Source organism: Adiantum capillus-veneris, chromosome 3 (assembly GCF_014529385.1).
Source record: "Adiantum capillus-veneris isolate H3 chromosome 3, ASM1452938v2, whole genome shotgun sequence".
Lineage (NCBI taxonomy): Eukaryota > Viridiplantae > Streptophyta > Polypodiopsida > Polypodiales > Pteridaceae > Adiantum > Adiantum capillus-veneris.
The window spans coordinates 117,957,113-117,979,467 of NC_140933.1; the positions used below are offsets into that span (position 1 = coordinate 117,957,113).

At 40.6% G+C, this 22,355-nt stretch overlaps 1 protein-coding gene across 5 annotated transcripts in view; it reads left to right on the forward strand.

The window, feature by feature from the left end:
• LOC147461569 (zeaxanthin 7,8(7',8')-cleavage dioxygenase, chromoplastic-like) overlaps window positions 1-22,355 on the forward strand; it is an 88,724-nt gene that overhangs the window by 16,522 nt on the left and 49,847 nt on the right. The window lies entirely within an intron of this gene.

The following is a 22,355-nucleotide window of genomic DNA, read 5'->3' on the forward strand; positions in this document are numbered from 1 at the left end:
AGATTTAGAAATTTTCTCATGTAGGAAAACGCAGTCTTTTCGAGTGTTTTTCATACAATGAATAACATCATGAGCTTCTGCTTGAGAGGCACCGCATACCTAGCTAGGCACAATTGGGGGCAAGAGACCTCCGGCCCCCCCACCGAGCCAGCGGTCCCCTGCCCCCAATCGTACCTAGCTAGATATGCGGTGCCTCCCTCACAAAAGCTCATGATGTTGAGGTAAGTCACAATGTGGGAATTACTGTGAGAATTTGTCCAAAACTTCTTGTGTAGTGAATGCTTTCAAGTAGGGGAACTCCTCCAGGCTTGAGCGTTAGATGAGTGGCAGAGGTAGAGATGTCTCATTCTCTGAGATGCTCATCGTTGCAAACTGAGTAGGGCAAGACAGGGGTGACACAGAGGCACAGAGGTGGATATCACTGATGTACACCCCATGGGAGCAGTAGAGAGAGTAGGTACTTTGTTAGTAGACATACATATTTATAAGTGAGATAAGTTAGGCTATGGTCACGCGAGGCTTAGTTTTCAGTTGAAACGCTCGACCACCTCTCACGACGGTGCTCATCGTTGCAAACTGAGTAGGACAAGAGAGGGGTGACACAGAGGCACAGAGGTGGAGATCACTGATGTATACCCCATGGGAGCAGTAGAGAGAGTAGGTACTTTGTTAGTAGGTATACATATTTATAAGTGAGATAAGTTAGGCTATGGTCACTAGGCTATGGTCACGCGAGGCTTAGTTTTCAGTTGAAACGCTTGACCACCTCTCACGACGGTGCTGGTTCCATCGGCAAAGTTGTGTCACTATGCCAAAAGTGGCACAATTTTCAAACTATGCCGGTGCGCTGCCGGTCAGCTCAAGCATTCACTCACCTGTTGCGCCTCATTCCCTCGCTCTCTCTCTACTCGCTGTTGCCTGTCATATTTTGAGCGCCGTACCTGCCAACCATGATCAGACCCAATCAAGGCTTACTATTAACTAAGCCTCTCGTGAGCATGCTGTTAGTGGGCATTGGGCACTCATTGCTTAGTATGTATCCCAACAATGAGTGTCCACTAACCTATCTACCAATCAAAAAAATTTGAATTTCAAAAAAAGAACTCTCATCGAGGCTTACAAATATACCTAAGCCTCGCGTGAGCATGCCTTTAGTGGGCAGCATTGGGCACTCATTGCTTAGTATGTATCCAAACAATGAGTGTCCACTGACCTATCTACCAATCAAAAAATTCTGAATTTCAAAAAAAGAACTCTCATTGAGGCTGACCGATAACTAAGCCTCGCGTGAGCATGCCCTTAGTGGGCACTGGGCACTCATTGCTTAGTATATATCCCAGCAATGAGTGTCCACTAACCTATCTACCAATCAAAAAATTCTAAATTTCAAAAAAAGAACTCTCATTTTTCATTAGCAAAAAGGGGAGGCATCACTAGGGCCTCATCCCTTTGCGGCGGGCCAAAAATCTCCCACCCCCATGTCACCTCCAACCCTATCTCAAATGTCAAAATTTTCTACCAAAATTGGCCATGCTAAAGGCAGCTTGAGGCATTTTGCCCCCAAAAAAGGGGTCTTCTCTTCCTTGGATCTCAAAACAAATCCCCCTTTCTGTCCCAAAAACCCTATGTCAAAGGGAGTTTACATATTTAGTAACCATTTCTCTACCATCACTTTTTCGACTCCCTTTAGTGACTTTTGCATGGGTATGTCACGGGAGCTTTCACTTATGGAGCAAGTTGTCTCCTTGGAGCTTCCTCGCTTCATCTTACATTAACACCCCCCCCCCCCCCCCCCCCCCCCCCCCCCCCCCCCAAAGACACACACACACACACTAGCACTAGCGACATTTCTAGTCGGTGGGATGGTTCTTCTCATAAAAAGGAGGCATTCCTTTGGGCATTCATGTGAGGAATTGACAAATGGGTCTCATCTTGGCACCGCTAGATAGAACTACCAACCACTGGTCGACACCACTTGCACCACCCATCATGGCCACACACGCCAAAGGCCCTCAAGAGACACCTGACCAGTGCCCACACGAGGAGGGAGAGTGAACTATCATAGCCAATGGACAGACTTCACCTTCTCTTCTGCCTTCACTGCATGCTGCTCAAGGTCATTGGCAATATTATCCACCCATGCTATGTAAAGAAAGAGCCCCATTGACCCTGGCCCTGGCCGCGGCTTTGGTCTTGGTTTATACATAAAAGAAGTAGGGTCCTCCATACCTTCCTTCCAAATGAAGGAATAGTGGGTCTCATGCTATATATATACCCCACTTCTCAAGGGCAAAGAAACATGTGGGATCTAGACTTCACCTTTTCCTTGCACTAGCTTCCTTTAGACTTTCTCTCTTGTGCCTACACACCCAAGTAGTAATCGATTATTTTGAGGGTCATGAGAGTTTTCGATATCCAAATTGTGTGTTGAAAAGCACACCACATCCCTCAAATCAATATGCTTGTTTTGAGCTATCACATGACTCATTCCACATCACACACATAAAAAGAGGTTTAAGAAACAAGAAAAGGCAAGTAAAAACGACAAAAATCGCTAGTGGCGAGGCCTCTTAGGGTACTTGTCAACACTTTTGAGATATGAACATCATTTGTATTTACGCTCTGGTTGAGTTCTAAAGTCTAAGCAATTACATAGTGCCTCAATTACACAAGAACCCATTATCCACCCACATTAGGTTCCGGGCCTTTGGCTGGGACTCAATGTAGTGCAACCCAAGACCCACACATCGCGGTGGCTAGTGACTCTTCCTTTGATACTGACATGATGGAGGCAGACCCTTCCCAATAGCTAGAAAAACAAACGTACATGTCTTGACCACACAACCAAGTGCTAGTTTGGTTAGTTGCCGAATGGAAACCATTAGTCGAGCCACTCGTTTGGAGCATACAACTAGTGAAGTATACAAAGGTGATGGGGAGGTAGATTTTCTTTTCACTTATCATGTAGACCCTATACTCCCCAAGATTATCCGTGTCAATATCTACCCCCTGCATTTACTAAAGAACCTATCAAGCCATCACCCTCTGAAGTTCTACTACCCGATGGTAGGAGTCTTGTCGAAGTACAAAAGGGCAAACAATATATGCAAGCAGCTAGGGAAAGGGAAACTAAGATCCTACGTATAATAGAGCAATGTCAATCCATGAATGAAAATACCCCTATGGAAACAATTATGCTAGACAAGCAACCAAGTGCTCCTGAATCAACAATTACTAAGGGTATAACCATAGGGAACCATAATGCCTCCACTTCAAGGTTAAGAGTCAAGCACTCTAGACTTAGAGGGGGTATTTGTCAATAAAAATGGGGAGTATGACTTGCAAACCAAGACTTTGACCGACTTGTACATGGGCTACACATACCATGTGGGATGGTTAGAGGTACTACAATCCACATCTAGTGCCACAAGTCTAGAGGAGCGGCAACGGATGGTCAGTGATGTCATCCATGGGGTTGTTCAATCAAAGAGGCAAAACAAGGAAATTAACATTCCTTCGATGGGTCCTATGAGATTCTTGGATACGAGGAAGGCAAAACAACTGACCCTGTCACAAATGGAGACTCCCTTAGTAAGTCCCATGGATCCTTCATATGTTGTTTTTCCTGGAGTCTCGATACAGTATGAGCCCACAAGCAATAGTTTTACCTTTCCAAATTTAGCTCATCTTTCCCTCGAAGAAACTACGACTACTATGCCTATCCCAGTAATGAGCATGGAGAAAAGTACACCTTGGACCTCATTCGTTAGTAAAGTATTGCTACCTATAGTATCACAGTACCTATAGAAATACCTACATGTGTATATCAATCATATATACATGTTGGCCCTCATGCCCATGTAGCTCCTACACCCCCAATGATTTTGACAGCTTACACTCCACGACCACCTATCCAAGCCCCTATTCTAGTGGAGCCATACCAACTAGCATTAACATGTCACATCCTGCATCTGCTATGCCCAAGGCCACACATATGAACTTTGGGCCACCACATGGCGCAACATCACACCAAGCTTGGAACCCAAGGATTGCCCATATACCTACTCACTTGGGTGCACCATTTTCTCAAGCTATTGGTCGATTTATTGCTAAAAATATGCATAGAATGCTAGATAGAAATCCTAGAAGGAAGGCAATACAAGTGGCCAAGCTCACACAAAAATTCAATGGAGACAGAGATGTTAGAAAGCATATTGAGGTATTTGAACATGTATGTGTTTCCCTGGAGGAGCATACTGAACCACATAACTACAAGGCTTTAAGCTTGAATCTAAGTGGGAAGGCGGGAGATTGGTAAAGGAACTCTAAGGAATGAAGAGCACACTCATTATTCTACTCTTAGGAGATTGTTCTTGAAAGAGTAATACGAGAGGGAGTGCTTTGCATTGTAGCATCTTAGCTCCAGAAAGCCCAGTGGGAGGAAGGTGAATCAGTGAGAGACTTTATTAGTCGCTTGAAGCATTTGAATTATCGCTATAATCCAAATGAGCGTTGTCGTGCAGCTCCGCTCCCATGCTAAGAAAGATGCCAAAAAAATGCACATCTAGTTTATTTGAAGCTTATTTGATTAACGATCAGTGTTCGGGTCTTGGTAACAAGCTATTTTTATGATTAATGTATGCCAGATGCGGCTTAAAAGGGCCAACTGATGCCTTAATGATGCTAAAAGGGACTATTCTTGAAGTGAGTACAAATGGGATATTATGATCTAGAACTGTCGTGCTTGAACTGCTCTACCAGCCTGTCTTTACGGCTCGTCGATTGGAGCTACGTTGAAGAAGTTATGGCAGTTTGAAGTCTAAGTCGATTGCAGATCTGTACGGGATTGGGCAACTGCGGCTGAGGGGACAAAACTCAAATGAATGCATCGGGATGAAGTGCTCAACTTCTCGAGCATGTCGATCTTTTCAGATCGGTGATCGGATTTACGGCTGCCAAGTTATTGATTGTTAAAGATTTACAGGGGGCCGGTTCTGCACTAGCACTCGGTTGGAGTGCCATCTCAGAGTTTTGGCTCTTGACCGGATCTTGGAATGCAATGGTCGCGGGATATACCCAATAAGGCAGGACCAGGAAGCTGGCTATTTGGAGCAGATGCAAAGAGAGGAAAACTCTCTAAATGCATCCACTTATACTTGCATCTTGAAGGCGTATGGCACTAAGAAGTTGATATGAGCATTGGAATTCACAATGATATTGTTAGTCAAGAGCTGATGGAAGAGTGGAGTTGCTATGTTTGACAATGCCTTAACCGATATGTATGCCAAACGGGGTTCCCTTCAAGAGCCGAAAAGAAGCCAAGGGGGCTATGGCCGCCCAATAGATATACTGCTTGGCATTGCATTGGTCCGCATTTATGCCAAATGTTGTGCCCTTACAGTGATTATGGCCGCCCAATGGAGAAGCTTGGCAAGCTTTGGCCGATGTGAATGCCTAAAATGGCGCCCTTACAAAGCCAAAGGCCGCCCACCCAATTAAACAAATTAAAGGCCGCCCATTGTGACTTTAAGTGGGGAAAGAGGAAGAGAAAAAGGGGGATGGAGTGGAAAGAAGACGAGCAGAGCGCAGGGGGGAGAGGGAGACTCGCGCCTGGCACAGGGGGCACTGGGCGATGTCGGGCAAGAAGGGAAACAGGTAGAGCTCCTAGTGTGTAGATTTTCGGGATCGATCCTGTTGCATTTGGCGCTGCTCAACCCCGTGGCTTGCCACATCATCAACACGCGTCCTACGCAATGACAGCGGCGCCACTGCTTAGGTATAAAAAAATGGGCTATTTTAGGAAAAAAGGAGCATGAGGACAGGTCTCCAAGGGAAGCAAGCTTGAGAAGGCGTGACAAAGGAAGGGAAAGAACGAAGGGAGAAGGCGTGACGAAGGAAGGGAGAGAACAAAGGGACAAGGCGTGACGAAGGAAGGAGAGAGAAGGCAGGGGAACCGGAGAGCTTGGCTCTCACTCTCTTCGCTCTTGTCATGGGCTAGCAAACAAGCAAAGCTTGCTCTCTCTCGCTCTCATTCTTGGCTAACAAAGGAGGAAGGGAGAAGAGGGAAGCAGAAAAAGGAAAAAGAAGAGGGAAGAGGAAAAAGAAGAGGTCTCTCGCTCTCGGCTCATCGTTGGCTACTACAAAGCATCGAGAGGCAAGGCAAAGGCTATCTCTCTCACTCTCGACATCAAGCAAGAAGAGAAACATCTCTCTTTGACGGCACAACAGGCAATTCAAGGAGGAGTTGGAGTAGAAGTCGTAGTAGCTAGAGTCTAGGCAAAGATGAAGCAGAAGTCTGGAACTTACTGATGGTAATTGAAGCAGTGAGCAGAATTTAAGATTGCAGAATCCAAGGGCAGTTGAAGTAGATAAAACGACAGGAGGGATTTTTTTTTGTCGTCGTCATCAATTAACGTTTGATTAATCATTCTGTTAAGCCCAGTGTCGTTAATGGCCCGGTTAATTCTATAAAGAGGGAGCTTAAACTCCTAGTTAGCAGATGATCCAAGTGACGATGCTGTTAATAGCCCCCCTTGGCTAAAGATTAAGTTGTAATCAAAGTAATATTCAATTAATTGATGATTGCGATGATTGCCAGAGTTGTCAGTGTCTCTTGTTCTCTCTCTTTCACACCTCCCACAGCCAGAGGCCCGGCGCCTGCCCGCCGGCTCACGTTTTGAACACATATCCCCCGACATCTTTGGTGAACCTGACGCGAAACGAGCCGGGGTGAGAGGTAAAGATGGAGAATTTAGAGCAGATGATGAAGATGATTGCAGAATTAAGTGCAAACGGTTTTGATGATAAGTCAACAGTTCCAGATTTTTCGAAGATGCTTCAATTGGTTCAAGGAGCTCTGCTTGAAATAGAGACCGTAAAGAAGAAAAATCAAATTGATGAAGCTTTGAATGCAACTTTAGATGCAGCATTTGACAAGAGACGACTCTTTGATGGATATTCGTGACACAGGGCTCACACTATGGCAGAATGATCATGAAATTGATGATGATTCAGAGGGGGTGCATAGTGAAGTGTAATCTCTTGTTGATGAATATGATTGGTTTCATTGTGCCGATGATACAGACAGGGCAGTAGATGAAATTTTCAATGTGCATGCCGAACTTTGTGCTACAGAAGTGCAAAGATATATGGATGAGGGTGCAAGACTTGAAGAGCAGTTTACAGCAGATTCGTTTAGTATGCATGTCATACGTGAAAATCTTAGTTTACAGCAACCTGAGATGTGCAAGATGGAGGAACCTTTTGAATTGGTGGACCTAGACCTTAAGTGCTTATTGGACGAAGCTTTGGAAGGGTTCTCAAACACAGATGCTAAAGCATATTTTGGTTTCACGGGATGTAGTGTTTGTAGAAGATTCTGTTCAACCCTTCTGTCATGTCCTAGAGATAGTAATGTAAACTCACATGACATTTATCACACTTTGTTGCCTCTTTTCAGTGGTGGAAATACAAATGTAAATTCCAATGAGGCAAATGTACAGCCTATAAGGATTTTTGAGAATTTTATAGATCAGCCTATTATTGATTCAGATGTACATGATGTACTTGATGAGGAAAGGGCTGAAAATGAGCAGGCTAGAGGTATGCCAAAATGGATGGTGCATACTTTGCGTGACAGAAAATTGGATGCACCTTTGTCTAGTGTACTCGTTCACGTTCTCACCATGCATCTTATGCATTAGATTGTTATGCTTTGGTTGTGTCTAGCTTACATGATGTTGAGGAACCTCTCTCTTTAGATGAAGCACAGAATTCAAAAAATTGGATAGTTGCCATGCAATCAAAAAATGATGCACTTATAGAAAATGACACATGGAATTTATGTAATTTGCCTCCTGGCAAAAAGGCCATTGGTATGAAGTGGGTTTACAAGTTGAGACACAACCGGATGGTGAGATCCATCGCCATAAGGCTCGTCTTGTTGCAAAGGGTTATGCACAACAAAAAGGCATAGATTATGAAGAAACTTTTGCTCCACTTGTTGTATGACTATTGTTTGTTTTCTATGTGCATTGGCAGCTCATTGTGGTTGGGATGTACATCAATTAGACATTGGTACTGCTTTCTTGAATGGTGACATATTTGAGGAAGTTTATGTAACACAGCCTAGTGGTTTTGTCAACAAGAAAGAACAAGAGGACAAAGTGTGCAGATGTAAGAAGGCTTTGTATGGGTTGAAGCAATCTCCTCATACTTGGTATGAGAAAGATGACACGCATTTGGTCAAATGAGGCTTTTGCAACAGTTCAACATAAAGCACATTGTATGTAAAGTGTGAGGGAGATGTACTTCTCATTGTTGTTCTTTATGTGGATGATTTGCTGATCAATGGTCTTAATGAGGCACATATTGCTGAATTTAAGGATAATTTGAATGCTACTTTCAAGATGAAAGATTTGGGGTTGTTGCAATCATGACTTGGGCATACAATTTAAGCAGTGTGATGGTGGTATTGCCTTGTGTCAGAAAAGTTACATAGAGACATTGCAATGTGAGTTTGGACTTGAGGATTGCAAACCTTTGCCACTCCCATGGAAACTGGTTTGAAGTTAAGTCTACATGATGCTGGTGATCCTGCTGATGTCACTCTTTATCAAACTGATGTTGGCTGCCTCAATTATGTATGCAACACGAGGCCAGATTTCAGTTTGCAGTCTCACAGGTGAGCAAGTTTATGCATAGCCCAGGGTCTAAGCATTGGTAGTCCATCAAGAGTATTTTCACTACTTGAGTGGCACTTTACATCTTGGCTTGTTTTCTCCCAAGCAGAGATCATTACCGCCAGACTTACATGCTTTTTTGGACACAGATTGGGCTGGTTGTTTTGACAAGTGAGTGTCCACAAGTGGTTGTTGTTTCACGCTTGGCAATTCATGTATATCATGGTTGAGCAAGAAGCAACTAATTGTGGCCACTTCAAGTTGTGAGATTGAGTACAGGGCAGTCTTTATAGCTACGGTTGAGTATGTATGGCTCAGACGCCTTATGGATGATTTGGGTGTTGGACATGACACTGCCAACACTATCTACACTGACAGTCAGAGCGCATTGGCAATTGCGAGGAACCTAGTTTTTCATGCTCGCACAAAGCACATCGAGGTGCATTACCACTATGTCAGGGAGAGGCTCTCAGTAGGAGAGATCAGCTTGGATAATGTGCCAACACAGGACAACCTTGCAAATCTTTTCACAAAGGCATTGTCTCGTGAGAAGTTCAAAGCTTTCCACAAAGCTTTGGGCTTACTCCTCTTTGTGGACTGATCATGTTCTGATGGCATGGCACTTCCCTTTACTCATGTGCCAGCTCTCCTTCACCACATCACTCCAGGGGGGATTTGTTACCATATACATGTGGTAGTGATGTGTGTGAACGCACTAGGAATGTTGGGGCAATTTTTCCCTTTTTAGGAGGTTTTTTTCCCCCGTGCATTGCATATACGCCCATCACTCTATGGCTATCTATCTTTCCATTGTACACTAAGTAATACACTCTAAATTGTGTACCTTGAGCTTCTTTCATCTTCTGCAAGCTGTGTGTGTTTCTCTGCAACCTTAATTCCAACACAAACACATGAGTTGTGTGTGTGTGTGTGTGTGTGTGTGTGTATGTGTGTGTGTGTGTGTGTACCCAATGAGTTAGACTGTAAAATGTCAACTCTCTCTCTTGTTGGTCGACCCCCCTTCCCATTTACTCTTACTGGCTTCCCACGGGCTCCTGCAGAGCTTAACCAATAGCAATTAAAAGGCATATTTGACATTCTTGTGACAAGTGTCCTCCTTTCCCCTTTTGTGAGAGCTTTAGATAATTAAAATAATTTATTTAAAATCTCATTGGACATTTTAGTCTTCTGGCCAATAGGAATCAAGCAAGCCATTGGGCTGCTTGATGCTCATTGGACCCCTTGGGTAGACTATCCAACAGTCTTCTAGGGAGCTTAATTTCTATTGGTTCTTTTATCAAGCATTTTGAAATTGATTAGACTAATTTTACTCTAGCCTCATTCTCATTGGTCCACCTCTATGGCCATCCAATAGGATTTGAGAGAAGATTGGGGGCAAATGGGCTAGGGGCCTACCATGTGTCCATAATTCCCTTTGTGTAAAGGGAGATCTTGGGAGTACATGTGTGTGTGTGTTTTTCTCTTTTCCCTTGTCTTTAGGGCTCGCCCCCTCCTTCCTAGGGATGTGGGAAGAATTTTTTAGTTTTCCATAACCATCCAATTTCCTCCACTTTTGGCCATTGGACTTTTTATTTTAATTTTGGAACCTTAGCCTATGGAAGTCTTAATGGAGTTGAACCTTAGGTCTTTTAAGCTCCATTGATGCACATTGCTCTTTTGAAAATTGTCCCCCTTTGGATCCCTATTATCCCTTCTTTGGATCCTTGCTGAGATCAGTGTGGTAGTCTTACCAATATTCTAGCTTTTACTCCCCTGGTACCTCCCCATATTAAATGATCAATTTAGCATGAGAAAATCATTTGGGAGAACTAGATATTAGTTTTTATGACAAGTTGTTAGTAGATCCAGGGTCAAACAAGATGAAGGAATCATGCTCCCTTACCTTTCCCCAAGCATAGGAGAGAGGTGCACCTTTGCAAAATAAGGATCCTATTTTGGAGCTTTGATGGTGGAAGCTCTAGGAGTCTCGTTATGAGCATTTCTCTTCGGGCAAGAATGATAGCCATGTCCTTGCTCCCCACACTTAAAACATTTATAGTCCTTGCAAAAAGCTTCAAGCTCTTCAGGAGAGAGTTTGTTTTTACCTTTGTAAACTCCCTTCTCCTTGGACCGATTGTTGTTGTTGTTGTTGTTGGAATTGCCTTGGGAAGAATTTTGGGCATTGGTTTTTCCCTTGGCGTCACTTTTGTCTTTATTTTCCATAGGCTTGACATTCCGTCTAGCCCTTGTTGGAAATTGATGTGCAAAGAAACCGTGGTGTGGTGGATTACTTTGATAATAGAACCAGGTCGTTGGGAGTTGACATACTCGGCCATCTCTTCAGGGAATCCTGCACAAAACTATTGCTGTTTCTCAACAAAGTCTATCTTTTGGAAGACAGTAGCCTTGAGATATAAGTCCCAAAACTTGTCTACATACTTGTGGATAAACTCATGAGAGAGAAGATTCAAATTGTGCCATATTTGGTAAGCACTTTGTCCTTTGCATCACTTGCAAGGAATTGGTTTATGATGGAAAATTGTAGAGTTTTCCATGTCTTTGGGGCTTCGTCATTACCACGAAGGCTAGCCAACCATTGACGAGCCGGGGCTAGCTCCTTTTGGACTTCCTATGGCTCAATAATGGTAAAGCTATAGGCAAGTCTAAAAAGACCCCATTATATAGTCCAAAGCTCCCGAGGTGTGGACCATATCCCACATAGTGGACTTAACAAAACCAATAATAGATCCCAGTCCCACTTACCCTAATATAATTAACAAAATCAACCGTTTATAGGATACTTAAGGACCTCTCTTCTTAAGCAAGAAAAGAGAAACCAAATGCTTTGATACCAATGTAATGGAAATGGCCTATGAATTTTGAGAGTAGTGAAAATTAGAAAAGCACTTTTGTGGAATTACTTTGTGAACATAGAGGGTGAATTCAATGATGGTAGCAACATAAACATAGAATTTAGTTAACTTGGCATAAACAATACTTTTGCAAGAGAGAGAGTTTAGAGAACATGACAATAGTTGAGGATCAGATTTATGTGGAGCCGGTCCCCCCTCCAATAGGCATTTGTATTATAGTTTCTCCCATCACCTGGTACAATGCAATCTTTGTGTTCTTTGTGACCTAGGTGATGAAATGAAGATGGAAAGCTTTGTGCATCATGAGCATTGTGAGATCCCCATCCCACCAATATCAAGACCGGGATGGGGTCCTTGACAGGTCTCTAGGCCTAATAAAAATCAGTCTCTAAACCAGAAAAATCCAAGGAATAGACCTTTACCATTGACAATGGATTGGATCTATAGCCCTAGAAGAAGACCTAGTCCTGTCTCGCAGCAAAAACGGGACAACGTTTTAAAAGTCCAAAAATTATTTTGGCCCTATAACTTCCACAAGTTTGGGCTATGGTATCCTCAACCAACGCTTTTTTCCCCTAACAGATGTGAGGGCACAGACGCTGGTGGACTCCTCTTCCAAGTGAAGAAGTTTTCTAAATGTTTTAGTGCGCAAGGATGGATAGTTACCTGACTAATCAGGTCCACCCGTCCATGATTGACAATCTTAGTCAATCCCCACTTACCACCCCGCACTCACACGTGATTCTTTTGTTTTCTATTTACTATTACACTGTTTTAACACTTAAATCAATGGTTTCTTTTAACTTTCCATCACAATAATTCCTTCAATCAAGTATTAAAGACAGCATTGTAAAGCATTCCTTTAGCAAATAGACATCTTTAAACTTAAGACAGGGTATTGTCAATCAAAACATTATCCATAATAACCATGACTAGTACTCTTCTTGTCTCAAGACCACCTAAGGGTGAAAAAACGGCACCCATTCCTTATTCACAATCCGGAGTGGATAAACCCCCACCCCAGGTTTCGGATGCCCATACACCAAACCAGTTACCCATACAACCAGACAGCTCCCCTAGGATAAAAACCGTATCCTAACTTATGTAGAAACATCAAGACATGACACGGAGTAGAAACTCATCGTTCATGGGGGTAGTCGACTTATCCGTGGCTGGAAAGCCATCATTATTCATCAAAATATACCAAGGAGTCGGAGGTGTTGTGAGACAAGCTATCTTAAGAATGATCAATCATATCTTTCTGAACTCAACCAGCCTTAATCCAAACAATTCTTTCCTACTTTATAAACAAATGCACGTTGGTGTCTTGGAAAATTACCTTCCATTTTTAAGCCAGTTTCACCTTTCCTAATTTCTTACTCGCTTTTTTCGTATGCAATGTTAATACTTAAGAAAAACTTGAATTATTTAAACTTAATTATAATGGAGATCCACTTGGGACTGATCTAGCACTTGTTGTATCACCAGGGCCTATACACTCTCATTAGTAGGCCTAATACTAGGTACGGCTTCTTCGTCGTGCGACGTTCTAGTTCTTTTTGGAGCTCCGTCCTCATCATCAGATGTAGGATTTTCTTGGGTCCTTTAAGGTGCCAAAACTTTGGTTTTTTTTTAAACGTCTAATCATTAGGTAAATTATTCAAAAGCTAGATTTAACCTTTGTATTCAGCAGTAACCCATCCAAGGTGAAATTTGTAGTTTTAATTGGTGAATTCTTGACCCAGTAATTTCTTATTTGCCTATATAAATATGATAACTTTTTCCAAAGCTTCCCTAAGGGTTTTCTAAGATCTCCTAATTTCCTTATAATTTTCTATATCTTTTTCCTAATTTCCCCATCGAATTTTGAGCTTGGAATCTGCTTATTTTGAGCTTAATATTTATTCTATTTATTTTATCTTAAAGATTTTATTTCTTGAACTTTATATCACAAGTTTACACTTATAATAATTTTCCTAAATATATTTGACCGCAATGTCTGTTTATTTTACTTAATTTTTTGTTAAAAATAGGACTTTTCGTCAATTATAATTTCCTAAACTCACTAATTAACTATGGTATAATTGTCACAAGTAGATAAGGATATTTTTTGCCTTTAGTAATTATCTTTTAATTTTCCAACTAAATTATCTAATTTCCATATTTAATTTTTTGCTAAAATTAGTATAATTTAACTTAGATAAATATCTATACTAATTTTCTAACCTTGACATAATTATCACGGTCTTTTTATCATGTAATCTAACTTTGTTAAATTGAATGTAATCATATAACATGATTTACTAATTTTCTCCTTTAATTTTCAGCTAGAATTAATATAATTTGACTTAAATAAATATCTATACTAAGTTTCTAACCTTGACATAATTATCATTCCCTTTTATCATGTAATCTAACTCTGATAAATAGCATGTAACCATATAACATGATTTACTAATTTCCCCCTTTACTTTTTCCTCAAAAAAATGTATTTTGACTAAAATAATTAGCTAAATCAATTTTTTGTGTCTAAGATAATTATCACAAGTTAAGATAATTTTATGTGGCTAAATCTATTTTTTTGTGGCTAAGATAATTTTCTATGCGTAAGATAATTTTGTGGCTCTCTAAAAATTATCCCAAAGCTATCTAATCTAATTTACTATTTTCCCCCTTAAATCTATCTAAAAAACAGGGTTTTTTAACTAAGATAATTAGCTACATTAACTCTCTATGCCTAAGCTAAGTATCACGGGTTTATAATGATGTATTCTAGCTCTAAAAATTATCCCAAAGCTATCTAACCTAATTTACTAATTTCCTTCTTTAATTTATCTTCAAAAATAGGATCTTTTAAGTAAGATAATTAGCTAGATTAACTTTCTATGGTTAAGCTAATTATGACATGTTTCTAATGATGTATTTTAACTCTAAAAATCATCTCACAGCTATTTAATCTAATTGACTAATTTCCCTCTTTAATTTATCCTCAAAAATAGTGTTTTTCTACTAAGATAATTAGCTAAACTAATTATCTGTAATTAAGCTAATTATCATGGGTTTCTAAAGATGTATTTTAACTCTAAAAATTATCACAAAGCTGTTTAATCTAATTTGCTAATTTACCCTTAAAAACAGTGTTTTTTTGCAAAGATAATTAGCTAAACTAATTATCTGTGGTTAAGCTAATTGTCACAAGTTCTTTAACACATAAACTAAGTCCGATAAATAATATATAGCTATCTAACATGTTTTTTAAATTTTTTCCTTTTATTTATGGATAAAAATAATTAATTTTAGCTTAATTAAATACTTAGATTAATTATCTATCAATGAGTAATTTACCTTGTATAACTAATAGTTATTTTTAACTAAGATACTTATCTTAAGGTTTTTGAGCTAATTAAATAGATTTCCCATCAGTTCTTTGATTAAAAATAGCTAAATTTTGCTTTAATAATTATAAAAACTAATCAAAAAATTAAGAGATAATTTTCCTAGCACCTTGATAGTCTAATATAGCTCTGATAATTATCTTATATCAATCTAAGTTTAATTAGTATAATTATTATTAATTTATGATTAAAATGATTAATTTCAGTCCTAATATAGCTTAATAATTAATTAGAATAATACCCCTAAGCTTAATCTAAATAATCAGCAGAGAATTAAAACTTAGAGTAATTTAGAGTGTAAGTAAGCTTAATCTTCTCAATTAATTTGATTAATTAAGAAAATATAAGTAAATTAGCATAATTTTACTAATTAAAAAGGTTTAATGCTAATTACTGTGGACTAATCAACTAGAGTTTCGCTCTCTAGTGATTTTTTAGTAGAGTTCTTTCTAGGTGAGAGAGAAATGGTTAGGACTCCGAGTCTATCCAAAATGTGAAGCAAAGGGTCTTATTTATAGGTTTCTGGGCACTCATAAGCTCTCATAGGCTGAAAATGGCAGTTTCTTGCAGCTCAAGCAGCCCTACATCTCAAGATGGCGCCCCCTGTTGCTAATTGTGTACCTGGCAGGTCAGTGATGACCCCTCCCAATACCTGTCAGCTTTAAAATATCAATTCTGCATATTTTGTCCTATTATTGCTTAATTGGTAAATATCTGGGAGGCCTTTAGTAAAGTCTATGCTTAAATGATTACTGTAACCATTTAATTTTTCTTAATAATTTTATTTACATTGAATCTTTCGGAAGGACTAGCGAGTCTAGTTTTTATCCGAATTTAAATCTGAAAATTTCTAGCCCGGGGTTTGTTGTGCTTAAGATTCCAAAAATACCATTTTTAATTGCTTTTGAGATAGTGCTTTGCCTATTGTAAGTCCAATGCTTTCCCCTAAAACTTTGAGTTCATCCCTCTACAGCTAGAAAGGTGGAGACCTTACAAGTATAACATAAACTTGGTGGAAAGCATTAACTATTTCAAGCCTCAGTCCCAAGGTCTCAAACACCTTCGAAGATGGAGAGAGCTAGTGGGGAATGAAGATAGGGAAGAGGAAGAAAAAACATTTCATAGGAGAAAGAATTAGTTCCTCACTTATCATCACTCTTGTTGCTAGCATACATAATAGCATAGTAATGAAGATGGAGAAGATGGATAGCTTAAGCATTGAAGCATGGCTCTTGGTTGGGTTTGCATTCCATAGCCAAGAGTGTTGGTGTAGGCTCTCAACTTCTCTACTTGCTTGGGGAGGAAGATGGAGCTCTTGCAATGTGCACTTCACACAATGAGAGTGTGTGTGGAAGAGTATACCCCTCAAGCAGCCCTCTAGCTTGCTCTGGTCGACCCCCCCTTGTAGCTGATGCTTGAGGCTCATTGGACCCCTTCAGGCCTAGCCAATCACAAGCAAGAGGCATATCAAGTAAGCATGCTAATCTTGGGACAAGTGTCCCCCTTTCCCCTTTGAGAGAGAGGACTTGATAAATGCAAAATAATTAATTAAATTAGATAATTTATCATTGAACCCCTTCGGAGGCCAACCAATAGGCTTTAGGCACACCATGAGGGCAACATGATGAGGAGTTTGACAAGTATCTCTTTTTCTTTCTTTGTACCAAGCTTGCCTTGTGTGAGGGTGTGTGTGTTCTCTCTCATCCCCCTAGCTTTAGGGCTCGCCCCCTCTCTTGTAGAGATAGGATTTTACTTTTTGGACACCTTACCGCCAAGCACATTAGTCAGCAAGTATGACAAAGCACATCAAGCCTAGGTAGTGTTCCCACAAGCACCTCATGCTCCCTAGTTGGCAAGCGCTAATTATCATTAAGAAATTTAGGTGGGGTAGAAAAATGATTCTCAAAATAATCTATTAGATAAGGTATATAATTTTACCTTATATCTTTTGCATGTATATGTTACATTTATAGAGAATGCTCCCACGCATCCAAATACATGCAAATACATGCATCGTCGTATTCATTACCCGTTCCTATTATGGACGTGCTAAGAGGCGCAAGTGCAAAATAGGCCCGATGACCTCTACACCAAGACTATGCATGATGACCTCATCATGGGAGGTACACAATATAGGGGCACCACCTAGCAAGATATGCGGCTAGGATGCATACATATACACAATCAAACATGCCATGGAAAACAATTTCAAGATCCACGTCCAAGTGTGAGATGGGGTGGTTGGAAAACAAGATGAGAGGAATGGTGAGTGAGTGAAAATGGGTTTGCTACACATGCATATAGTAAGGAAGATAATGAGGTGAGGGAAACATGCAAGTATGCTCACTTCTCAAACCAGAGGTGGCGAATCCGCACACCTTAAGATACAAGTAGCAAGATGATAGGAATATGAGAGGGAGAGAGTGTGTGTGTGTATGGTGGCAAATCCGCACACCTTAACATAAGCAAAATGGAAAGAACAAGCATAAACCATACTCACAATGAAGTGTATCCCAAACAACACAAGGTATGGCACCAAGATTGAGTGTGTTGATTGCTTGCAAAAGATGAATACAATAGGTAGCATAGGGAAAGAAGATGAGAAGGGGACAAGACCATAGGAAGCATAATGGAGGGATGGGAGTTGATGGCAAGGAATATCATGAGTGTATCCATCATTCTTCTTCTTGAAATCGTGCCTTCAATCCTTCATTACAAGTGTGTGGAGATTTGGTCCTCATTTTGTGCATGGTGATGGTGCTATGATTATGTTATTAGGGTTCATGCTACTAGCATGTAGCACACGGGTGTGTATGTGTAGATGTGTGGGTACATATAGTGTGCACATGGGGTAGTGTGTGTGTGTGTGGTTTATAAAAGAGAAGGCATCCTTTTATAGGCCAAGAGAGTGATTAAGGAAAAGATTATGAGAAAGAGGACTTATTACAAAGTAACCTCAGTTAGAGGCATCCCACCAATGAGAGAGCTTTGTGTGCCCTGCTTATTGACCAATTTCCTCCTAATCGCCTTTATCATGGTGAGCTTTGTTTCCATGCCACCTTCCATAGCTTGAATCCAAGAGCTTCATTATAATATTTGATATAATCTTGACAAAATGAGAGAAAATACAGCAATAATCTAGGGTTAGTCGAACTGAACTTTATTCCTCTGACTTGTTGACTCTTGCTTACATACACAACTTCCTATCTTTGAGGCGGGCTACTTCCACTGCCAACTCATACCTTGCAGGGAATCTCCCCTTCACCTTCTCTTTAAGCGGCGGCCATATGCCAGCAAATGAAACAATCCTTCTTCAAGAAATTAGGTGCTCCTTCACCTTCTTTAGTGAGGCAACCCATTGCTCCCACAAATCCACAAACTTGGATTTGTAAGTGGCATACTCTAGCAGACTTCCCTGCTTTAACTCTATCAGCAAACTGCCATAACTTTTCTGAAGTTGTGTCTCCACCAAACCCCTTTACAAAGGTAGCGTGTAGTAAGTCCCATGCATCCTTGGTAGCTTGGGGCAAAGCATTGTACCAAGATTTGGCCTCTACTTTCATCAGTAGAGGAAAGATTCGTAGCCATGAGGCGTCTACATCCTTGTTGGAAACCACACAAGCAACATCAAAGTTACCCAGAAAATCAGTGGTGATGTCTTATCCCTTCTTGCCCCACTGAATGTGGAAAAAGAGACACTTCCCATGGTAGTAAATCAATGAGCAGACAATTATAAACTTTTTCTTTTATTTTTGAAATGACTTAGTGAATCATAGAGGTTTATACATGGGTGGAAAACTTGAGCAAGAGCTAAGAAGAGCGCAAGGCTAGAATAGAATAAAGATGCTTACATCAAAAGAGTGGTAGTAATCAAGAATGGGCAAGATGACGAGATGTGGGGATCTAAGGATTTCATCAAGCATCTCTGTTCCAAATAGGAAAACAATCTTTTGCTAGTAGAATATCTTCCTATCAATGTACATGTTTACATGCATGTGTTGCAAGAAATGGAAAGGAAAGACTTCTGGCCTATTGTTGTTATCCATGTTAGGTGTAGGATTGACCACTAGAGTTGTATACCTTAAGTTTTGACAAGGTGACACCTTCACCATAGGTTCTCTACCTCTTGTTGAAGTCCACATAATCCTCCAAAAACAGACTGAGCAAGAAGAGTCTACCTCAATCAGCTTTCCATTTTGCATGCGGTGGCGGTGCTTGGGTGGTCATACTCGACTTGAACTCTCTAGGCCTAGAGAGAGCGTAGGCCTACTTGCTTCCACCAAATGCTTTAGGCTTTGTGGCTTGTACTTTGTGGTTGATGTAGTTGACGACTCTTCTCTGAACGTTGGAGAGAAAATACTTGGTGCTACACAAAATCTGACTGATGTGAGAGTGTTGATATGGTTCTTAAAAGCAAAACTCATCGTTCTTTCTTCAGCTCCTCTATTGGAACTCATTGACAGAATGCTTTGGTTGACAACAGTGATGACATTTTGTAGCTCTCCCACTTGATGCTCTTGATTTGCTATTAACACAAGCAATGCGAGATAGAGAGCTTACCTCTAGGATATCGATGATGCTACAACCTGGTAGTAGCACTTCAATGAAGGCCTTGAGTGCTTCTACAGTCTCCTCTTCTTCAATCCTCCAATTTGAAAAATCTTGTAGCCACTCGTCCATGATTGATGGCATGCATGGCTACTCTTTGTTGGCTGAAGGTCTTTGCGAAGCCCTCCTCAATGGGGGGCCACCAAATGAGAGGTGGAAGTGCAAAAAACAGATCCGATGGCCTCTATACCAAGACTATGCATGATGGCCTCATCATGGGAGGTACACAAAAGGGGCACCACCTAGCAAGATATGTGGCTAGGACACATACATATACACAATCAAACATGCCATGGAAAACAATTTCAAGATCCACGTCCAAGTGTGAGATGGGGTGGTCGGAAAACAAGATGAGAGGAGAGGAATGGTGAGTGAGTGAGAATGGGTTTGCTACGCATGCATGTAGTAAGGAAGATAATGAGGTCAGGGAATCATGCAAGTATGCTCACTTCTCATACGAGAGGTGGCAAATCCACGCACCTCAAGGTGCAAGTAGCAAGATGATAGAAATATGAGAGGGAGAGAGAGTGTGTGTATGGTGGCAAATCCGCATACCTTAACATAAGCAAAATGGAAAGAAATGGCATAAACCATACTCACAATGAAGTGTATCTCAAATGACACAAGGTATGACACCAAGATGGAGTGTGTTGATTACTTGCAAAAGATGAATACAGTAGGTAGCACAAGGAAAGAAGATGAGAAGGGGACAAGACCGTAGAAAGCATAATGGAGGGATGGGAGTTGATAGCGAGGAATATCATGAGTGTAGCCATCATTCTTCTTCTTGAAATCATGCCTTCAATCCTTCATTACAAATGTGTGGAGATATGGTCCTCATTTTGTGCATGGTGATGGTGATAGTGTTGTGATTATGTGATTAGGGTTCATGCTACTAGCATGTAGCACAAGGATGTGTATTTGTAGGTGTGTGGGTATGTATAGTGTGCATATGGGGTAGAGTGTGTGTGTGTGTGTGTGTGTGTGTGGTTTACAAAAGAGAAGGCCTCCATTTATAGGCCAAGAGAGTGTTAAGGGAAGAGATTGTGAGCAAGAGGACTTATTACAAAGTAACCTCAGTTAGAGGCATCCCACCAATGAGAGAGCTCCATGTGCTTTGCTTATTGACCAATTTTCTCCTAATCGCCTTCATCATGGTGATCCTTGTCTCCATGCCACCTTCCATAACTTGAGACCAAGAGCTTCCATAAAATATTTGAGATAATCTTGACAAAATAAGAGAAAATATAGCAATAATGGAGAGAAACCTATAAGAAATTGTGTGTGTGGAGTTGGATAACCATGACTTCTTCCCAAGTGGACAGATAGGCTCCACCATTTTGGCTATATCTCCCAAACTGTATCTCCAAAAATCATTTAAAAAAATAGGGATCAAAAAATTAGCTCAACGCCTACAACTTTTTTGTTGAAAACTTTTTCCAATTTGGAATGAAAAAATAGAGAGAAATCCCACAAAAATATGTGTCTGTCTTTTCCCTTCCAAAAGTCTTCTAGGTGGTCCCCTATTGAGTTCATGTGCAACAGTGCAATCCTTGAGTCCACCAGTGAATTATGTTTGAATTTGATAATATTTTGTTGAGTCCAACTCTATAATGCATAAAACTCTCTTCCCTTTCACTATTGACTCTCATTCTTCACCTATAGTGATCGTCAAGTAGAATTAGCATCCAATGAATTTTCGTTTTCATATGGTTTGTTTCTACCTCTCCTTATTTTCGAGATCCAAATGTATCAAAACCATAGCTATGTACAAAATACACATATATTTTTTTGTGATTTTCATGCATCGGGTCCCTCCTCCTCTGTGAAGCCTTGAAGCTTTGCCATCAAGTGCATACCAAGAGAGAGGTGGTCCAAAATTTAAAAAGCGGCCCTCAGTGCTATTGCACAACATCATCCCTTTAAACTTGCACATCATTTGGTATGTACCATACTTGAAGTTTGGTGGTTCAATCCTCATGAAGGTTCATTGTCTGCTTCTTTCTTATCTTCAACTTCTCCTTCTTGTGGTGAGTTTAAGTTTTTATCTTCATCAAATGTTGCATTGTCATGCCTTCTTTTGAACACTTTGATCCTCTTTCCAGCAACAGGAACCTTTATTTGTGTCCCATCAAGCTCACTTAAGGTGTAAGTGGCACTATCGTTGTGCACATAATTGATTATATATGGGCCAAAACATCTCATCACAAGCTTTCTCATGACAGTATGTTGATTATCTAGACTACTACATACATTATCACCCAATTACCTTCTTCAATGTGTTTTGGCCAGAGCTTGTGTTTCCTATCAAACATGTCTGTTAGAAGCTGGACACACCCCACGGCAACTAACTACTCGGAAGATTATTATTTTTGTAATTATTCATTCATTAAGGAAAACCTGATTTTTCACCTTGTAAATATTGGGACTTACAGAAGTTTCCAGATTGTATCCCAGTTTTGATAGTTAGATTGAGTAGTTGGTTGATTTTGGAACTTTAGGGTTTGAGAATTGTAAGGTATATATACCACTTTTTGAGCTTAATGAAAAAACCTTTTGTCATTTTTAAAACAAGTTTTGAAGTCTGTGAGTGAGCGTACTGTGTACGAGAGAGAGTGTGAGCTTCATCTTGACGCTACTTGTGCACCGGTGGTCGGAATCGAGTGCGGAGAAGTGCAGTGTGTTGCCCCCGACGAGAGCTACGCGCCGATACCTACATTGTGCACGTACGGTCCGGTTCTGTGAGCTCCTTCTACGAGCTTCATCGGGTGATTGGGTGAGCATACGTTGTCCGATTT